General features: G+C 44.2%; 1 protein-coding gene across 2 annotated transcripts in view; it reads left to right on the top strand.

Moving 5' to 3' along the window:
* Positions 1-2265: 2265 nt before the first annotated feature.
* NUP98 (nucleoporin 98) overlaps positions 2266-6592 on the top strand; it is a 46768-nt gene continuing 42441 nt past the window's right edge. Inside the window, exon 1 of one of the 2 annotated variants that reach the window (XM_025213778.1) lies at positions 2266-2286. The gene's annotated coding sequence lies outside the window, so the exon portion shown is untranslated. Of the gene's footprint in view, positions 2287-6333; positions 6355-6592 lie in introns of those variants that run through there. The other variant, XM_025213777.1, reaches the window with a different exon arrangement.

Consider the following 6592-nt stretch of genomic DNA (forward strand, 5'->3'; position numbering starts at 1 on the left):
GCACGAGGGGCTGGGCGCGAGCGATCTGCGGGCTTTCCCCCGGCTCCGGCCGCCCTCCCCGCCGACGGCCCAGGCCTTCCGGGCGGACAGGCCGCATCCTGCTTCCTGGGCTCCATAGCAACCCCCTCCCGCCGCACCCGCTGACTCCTCTCCCCACCGCCCTCCTTTCCTTGTCCTCCTATCTTATTTTCCTTTATTTATTTTTAGGTCTTGCCCTCCTTCAAGGTCCCGCTCCGCGTGCCCGCGTTTTGAGCCATTGACTCCTGTCCCTATCCCTGTTTATTTCTTATCATCATCATCATTATTATCATTATTATTATTATTATTAATGCGCGCATATATGTGTGTGTGTATAATATATGTGTGTGTATATAGATATATATATATAGAGAGAGAGAGAGAGAAAGACATATAGACATGTATATACACACACACACACACACACACACACACGTGTGTGTAGCTTCATGAAATCACTTATGATTATAGATTATAGATGAGTAGTATAGCTACATTGATGTATTTATATTGTAAACAGCGATCCTGTTGTTTTGGAAGGACTTTTTTGAGGTGACTTTGGACGTTTTGAAGGGCTCTTGGCTGGAGTCTCCCCCGGCTGCAAGGTTTTCTCGAGTCTTGTCTGCTTTCTTAAAGTGTCCAAGGAAGTTTGGACAGATGTTTTCCAGGGAGGTGGGCGACGCAGCGAACTTGTTTGCTGGTGTGGCGTCGGATCGGGCATCGTAAAGTCGAAACAGGGTGTCAATTTATAAACGTCGTTAAGTGCCGTTCGTTGTAACTCGAAACGTCTTAAGTCGAGGACTGCCTGTATGGCGAGAGGCCGTCAGTAATAAACCCCTCTTGACTTTCTCTTTGCCACTTAATGTTTTGTAAACCTTTGTCATGTCACCCCTCACGTGTCTCTTCCTAAACTGAAGAGGCCTGGCCTCTTTAGTGTCTCCTCCCTACCACTTCTCTTTCTTGCTCTTCTCTAGACCAGTGTTTCCCAACTGTGTGTGGCACAAAAGTGTGCCATCAGAAATGAACAGGTGTGCCGCTGAATTTTGCCATTGGCAATGAGCTACAATAGTTACGAGGACGGGGGAATGCCTTAACAGGTGTGTCGCAGAAAATTTTTATTAAAGTAAGTGGAAAAGGTTGGGAAACGCTGCTCTAGACCTTCTCCGGTTTTTTGGTATCTTGTTTGAGATACGGAGACCAGAACTGGGTGCAGTATTCAAGGTGCGAATGCCCCAGGGATTTTTAAGGGAGCATCGTGATACTTCCAGTTTTGTTTACAATTCCTTTCATCATAATCTCTAATGGTTTTGCTTGATAGCTGCTGAGCTCATGTTCTTAGTGAACTGTCACAGGTCACTTTCCTTTGTGGCAACAGCCGAGGGGGAGCTGTCTCCTATCTAGCAGTAATGGTTCTAGAGCAGATTGCTAGAGAAGCAAGGGTGAGGGAAGAAACAGGGAAAGCAATAAACACCAATTATTCCTGTTACACGGGGTGAGGAGTCGTCTTTATTTTTCTTAAGGGGTGGCAGTGGAGTTGTCTTCCTCTGATGTCCTGTCACCATGCTCAAATTTGAGTCCAGAAATGGGCACATACTATTGCGCTGCCTCGAGCTAATTTTTCCCAGGAAAGAGAACTCTTGTCCAGCTCAAGCTTACTTTCAGGGGAGAAAGCCTTCAGTAGTTAACTGAGTGTAAAGCCAGTTGCTAGAGGAAATCCTCAAGGGTTGAATGCTGTTTGAGATTCCCCATCTGAATTTGCAGTCTGCAGTAATAGAAGAAGCTCCTCTAATTGGATTGGAGTGGCGGGGATGGGAAATGGTTTGTAAGCCAGCTGTCAAAAGAGACCTCAAAAGTCAGTGGGTTACTGCACCCTTCAGCAGCACAGGAAAGATAAATAAAGTTATGGAGTTAATTGTGCTATAACTACTTCTAGGAAAATATCTTGGCGATGGGAACTATTAAACTTCTGCATATCAGAACACAAATATACCTTTATCAGGTAGTAGTAGCCTTTGGATCCAGGAACCACGATGAATATTTTAGAACAATACCACAAATCTGTTAATGATATTTGTATTAATTTATTGGAACTTTTGAGGGCATACTTTTGTAATATAGCCTGAAGCAAGAAGTGGTTTTTTTTGTTTGGCTTTTTTTACTGTAATAGATGTACCTGGAGCAAATTGTTTTGGAGAAAACTTGAATTTGAGTCCTGTCAACACAAGGAGACTTTCTGAAAAATTGCTCTCCTTGCAAACAGCAGTTCAGGTACGATACTGTTAAAAAGATTGTAAGTATCTTAATATAGATAAGGCATTGGCTCTAGCCATCGTTCCAGGTATTACATTTACACCCTGGAGAATTACGCGCCTGTGCAGTTCTGCGCATAAAAGGCATGACCATGCATAATTGCCTAATTTAACCCTGGCAGGCTCTGTGCCTCCATATCTGCGGGGCTGCCGGGACGCCAACTGGGAGCCCCATGTGGAGGCACAGACTCCTAAGACTGGGTAAATGGGGAGGGGAGCTCCTGCCTGCTGGAGGTGGGTAGGTGTGGGTGGGCATGGGCCATTGGGCCGAAAGGGCCGGGGCTTCCAGCACTCCAGCGGGAAGCTGCATGTGGAGGCAAGGAGCCCACCTGGCTCCATGGCACGTGACTGTGCCTCCACATGTGGCTTCCCACTAGAGTTCCTGCCCGTCCCTATGGTGAGGGACTCCAAGTCCACACGCCATTGGGCCAGACCAGACAGCTCTGTGCCTCCCTGTGGGGCTTCTAGCACTCCAGTGAGAAGCTGCATGTGAAGGCACGGAACCAGCCCAGGAAGGTATAGGTGGGAGCCATGTGCCAATGCTGCAAGCCCCACGTGGTGGCACAGAGCCAGCCCAGCCTGGTCCCAGGGTGCGTGCGGGCAGGCTGGGCTGGCTCTGTGCCAGCATGTGCAGATCCCAGGACTCAGCTGGAGGTGCGTGCCATCAGGGGCTCTGCTTGCTGTGCCGGGAGGGCCCCAAGGCTCGCTGCCTGCTGCTGCTGAGCCCTGTGCCCCATGCGAGGGGCAGGTGGGGTGGGTGTAGGTGGGAGAGGCCACACCTACCCACCCCACCCACAAACTTGCTATAAAATATGTTATACAGTTGTATAAATACAAAATGCCTGCATATATTTCTAAAGAAGGTTCAAATAGTTATATGTAGTTTAATTTGTTTGTAAAAATTGTAATTAATTTTGAATTTTTCAGTACGTAATTCCCTGGAGAATACTTATTGTATGTTCTGTTGGAGTGTGTCTTGAGCAGCCTAGCACTTGAAATAGCAGCAGGAGCTTGCGAGCTGTTCATGCTGGTGATCCCAATGTTGCTGACATAAGTTAGCAATGTATAGGAAATCTCCCATTAATGACCCTAAATAAATCTGTCGTGCTTCTCGTTGTGTTGTACTAAGCAATTCTCCTGACATTGTAAACTTCAGAAAAGTTACAGAGTAGTTAGCCATGTTAGTCTGAAATCAAGGAGAAGGTAGGGCAGGGCAGCACCTTGGAGATTAAGTGGTTTAGACATGAGTTTTTGTAGCAAGAGTCAACTTTGTCAGATGCTGCTGTCACAACATCTGACGAAGTAGGTTGTTGCATATGGAAGCTCTTGCCTCTAAACCAGTTAGTTTCTAAGGTGCTGCCCTGCCCTGCCCTCCTAAGGTAAATTAGGAAGTCACAAGCCCTAATGCTTAAAGTTATAAAATGAACAAGCCTACATGCCAGTTTTTTTTTCTTATTTTTTTAGAAGAATTTCTTACTTGAAGGGATTCTGAAATTTTTTGAGGTAGGATGTGAAGGCAGATTCAGGTATCTAGTTTAATGAAAAATACTTTGAAGCTAAACATGCTGGGATAATTCGGGACAGCATAACTAGACAACTTGAGTCAGCTAGAATGAAGTTTCTAAGGACTGAAAAGAATAATTTTTGCACGTTCAGAAGTAAGAGCTTGAGCTTGTCTATCTAAAGTACAGGGAGAAAAATTGTTGGAAGGAACCCCAGACCAAACTTAATGATCGACTGTCTCCAAAAGTATATTAAGAGGAAGGAAAAAGTTTGCAAGGAATAAGGACTAAACAGCAAAGAAAGCAAAGGCTTAGTAGCCAGTAAGTGTAGTGATAGCAAGAATGGCCCAAAGTCGAGCTGAGTTAGAACTGACAAAGGTTATTCAATAGTAAAAAGTTTTTCAGCCATATAAATAGAGTGACAGCAATGCAAGCAGTGGGGTTACTGTGCATTAAGAATGTGGTAGAGATTAAAGATAATGTACTTGGCCTCTGTTTCCAATAAGGATGAAGTTTACTCATTCTACCGTTGCCCCTGTAATGTTGAGAATGAGGGTGCAGAGATGGAAACTACAGTTTGGAAGTGGATGTCAAAGTTTAGGAGTCTTGCACTTGTAAGGTGGGGACTGGATAAGTTCTTCCTCACAACTATGAAAGAACAGGCACATGAAATCACAGCTCTGAGAGCAGTGATGTCTAATAAATCTGTCACGTGAAGGAAAAGATCATATGACTGGATAATGGCAAATGTATTGCCTATATTTTAAGATGGAAAAAAGTTCTGGAACGCTGCATACCTGTTAGACTGATTTCACTAGTCTGCAGGTTTTGAAAACGGCTTTTGAAGAAAAGAATAAAGATGCAGCAGTAAACAAAATGGGATAAAATGCAACATGGACTTACCAAGTGTAGAGAGTACTGGGTTGACTTGCTGTCATCTTTGATAAGATAATCTATTGTCAAAATAGATGTGATCTCATCCTTCTGGATTTTGCCTAGAGCCTTTGATACAGTGTCACATGGGGAAATTATTGGTTAAGCTGGAGAAGAGTATAAAAATGGAAGGTGGGTAAGGAACTGGCTGAAGAGGAGACGACAGTGGGTTGTGCTGAAAGGGGAGTTGTTTTACTGGGATGTTAGTGGCGCGCTCGTCAAGGTTGGATCTTGGGAGCAGTCTTGTTAGTTATGCTCATTAATCTCAACACATGCAATAAAAGTGCAGATGAATTTTGATGCAAAGTTGGGAGACACTGGTACAGAGAATGGATCGGGATGTTACAGAGGAAGAATTGGCTGACCTGGAGGATGAGTAATAGAAATTGGATGAAATTTAATACTACAATGACTAAACAAGATAAGACAGAGCTGAGTGGTGTTAGTCAATCCTTGGATGATTATGACCCGTCTCTGTGATGCAGTCATGAAAAAGGCATCCTAGGGTCACATTTGCATCAGTTGAGGTGTTTGGGGGTGGGTGGGAAGAGAGGTTTCAATTGCATGATACAAAGGCTCTGAGATCTCATGTGAAACACTGCCCACAACTTGGGTCACTTTTCTTCAAGAAAGAAGAAATACTGCTGGAACTGGTGCAGAAAATGTGATTTTTAGTCATCGGACGAATAAGCCCGCAGCACGGCCAGGCTAGTGCAGGACAGGCAACAATCCTAACTAGTTTTGAGATGGATTTTGATCAGTCACTGGAAGGCATTGTATAATATTGTGGCCTGCAATAGCAAGGGGCTGGACTCTGACTTGAGGACGTTTCTTATTTCTGAGTGTTTCCTTTTCGGATAGGGGAATCCATATCAGCTGGATTCATGGTGGTAGCAGATTAAGGGAAACCTAGAAAAATTGTCTTTCTAAAATAACCATGTAAGGAGTTACTTTGCAGTAGTTATTCTGCTTTAAACTCATCCAGCCTTATTGCACAAGCCCAGAAAGCCTAAAGAAGTCAGTGAATTGGGAAGGGTTGTGTGTGCTAAGGTAATAAGTTCTTTTGCAGAACGCATTTCTTTACTTCTGCAGATACCGTTTGTTTTGCAAGCGCTTATTGGCATTCCAAATACCTTTCGGATTATGCTTCTTATAGCACTGCTGAATACTGCTTTAGTCTGAGCTGCCTCAACCAACACCAGTTTCAGATAACTGGGGCACAGCTTGTTGTGTAGTCCTCTGGTTGGCTGTTAGAAATCCAGAATTTATGACTTCTGGGGACTCTGGGATTGGTGTGCTTCACAAGGGGCTGTAGCTGAAGCAGTTTAGCATGGAAATACTAACTAAAGGGGACAAATTTGGAAGGGGTCAAAACATGTCCAAGTCATGAGCTCACATGTCCTGCTGTACTTAACTGAAGGAGCTTTTGCTGGAAGAGCTCAATTCTCTAAAGTGGTTATGCAGCCTTTTATTAGGAGGGCTAAGAAGACTACAGAGAACCTAATACTTTGTATGCCTTCATCACACAGGATAATAGGAGGCTTGAGGTAAAAGGATGTTATCTGCAAAGAATAACCTGGGGATAGGCAAAGGTGAGAACTTCGGAGTTTATTTAAAGTATTGTGCAACAGCTTGAGAACTTGTCTTGACAATTTATTGCTGGCTTGGATGCTAATTGCCTGTGGAAGTTTGAGAGAATTAAGGAAGGAAAGGCTGCTGAGTCTCCAACACACAGTTTCTCAAGGCACACCTAATCAGCATCTTGATAGAGTGATGGATGAAACTGTAAATACTGGAGATAATGCACAAATTTGAGGGGTTTCTGTAGGG

The sequence above is a fragment of the Alligator sinensis genome, unplaced genomic scaffold (genome assembly GCF_000455745.1).
Source record: "Alligator sinensis unplaced genomic scaffold, ASM45574v1 scaffold364_1, whole genome shotgun sequence".
In the NCBI taxonomy this organism is placed as follows: domain Eukaryota; kingdom Metazoa; phylum Chordata; order Crocodylia; family Alligatoridae; genus Alligator; species Alligator sinensis.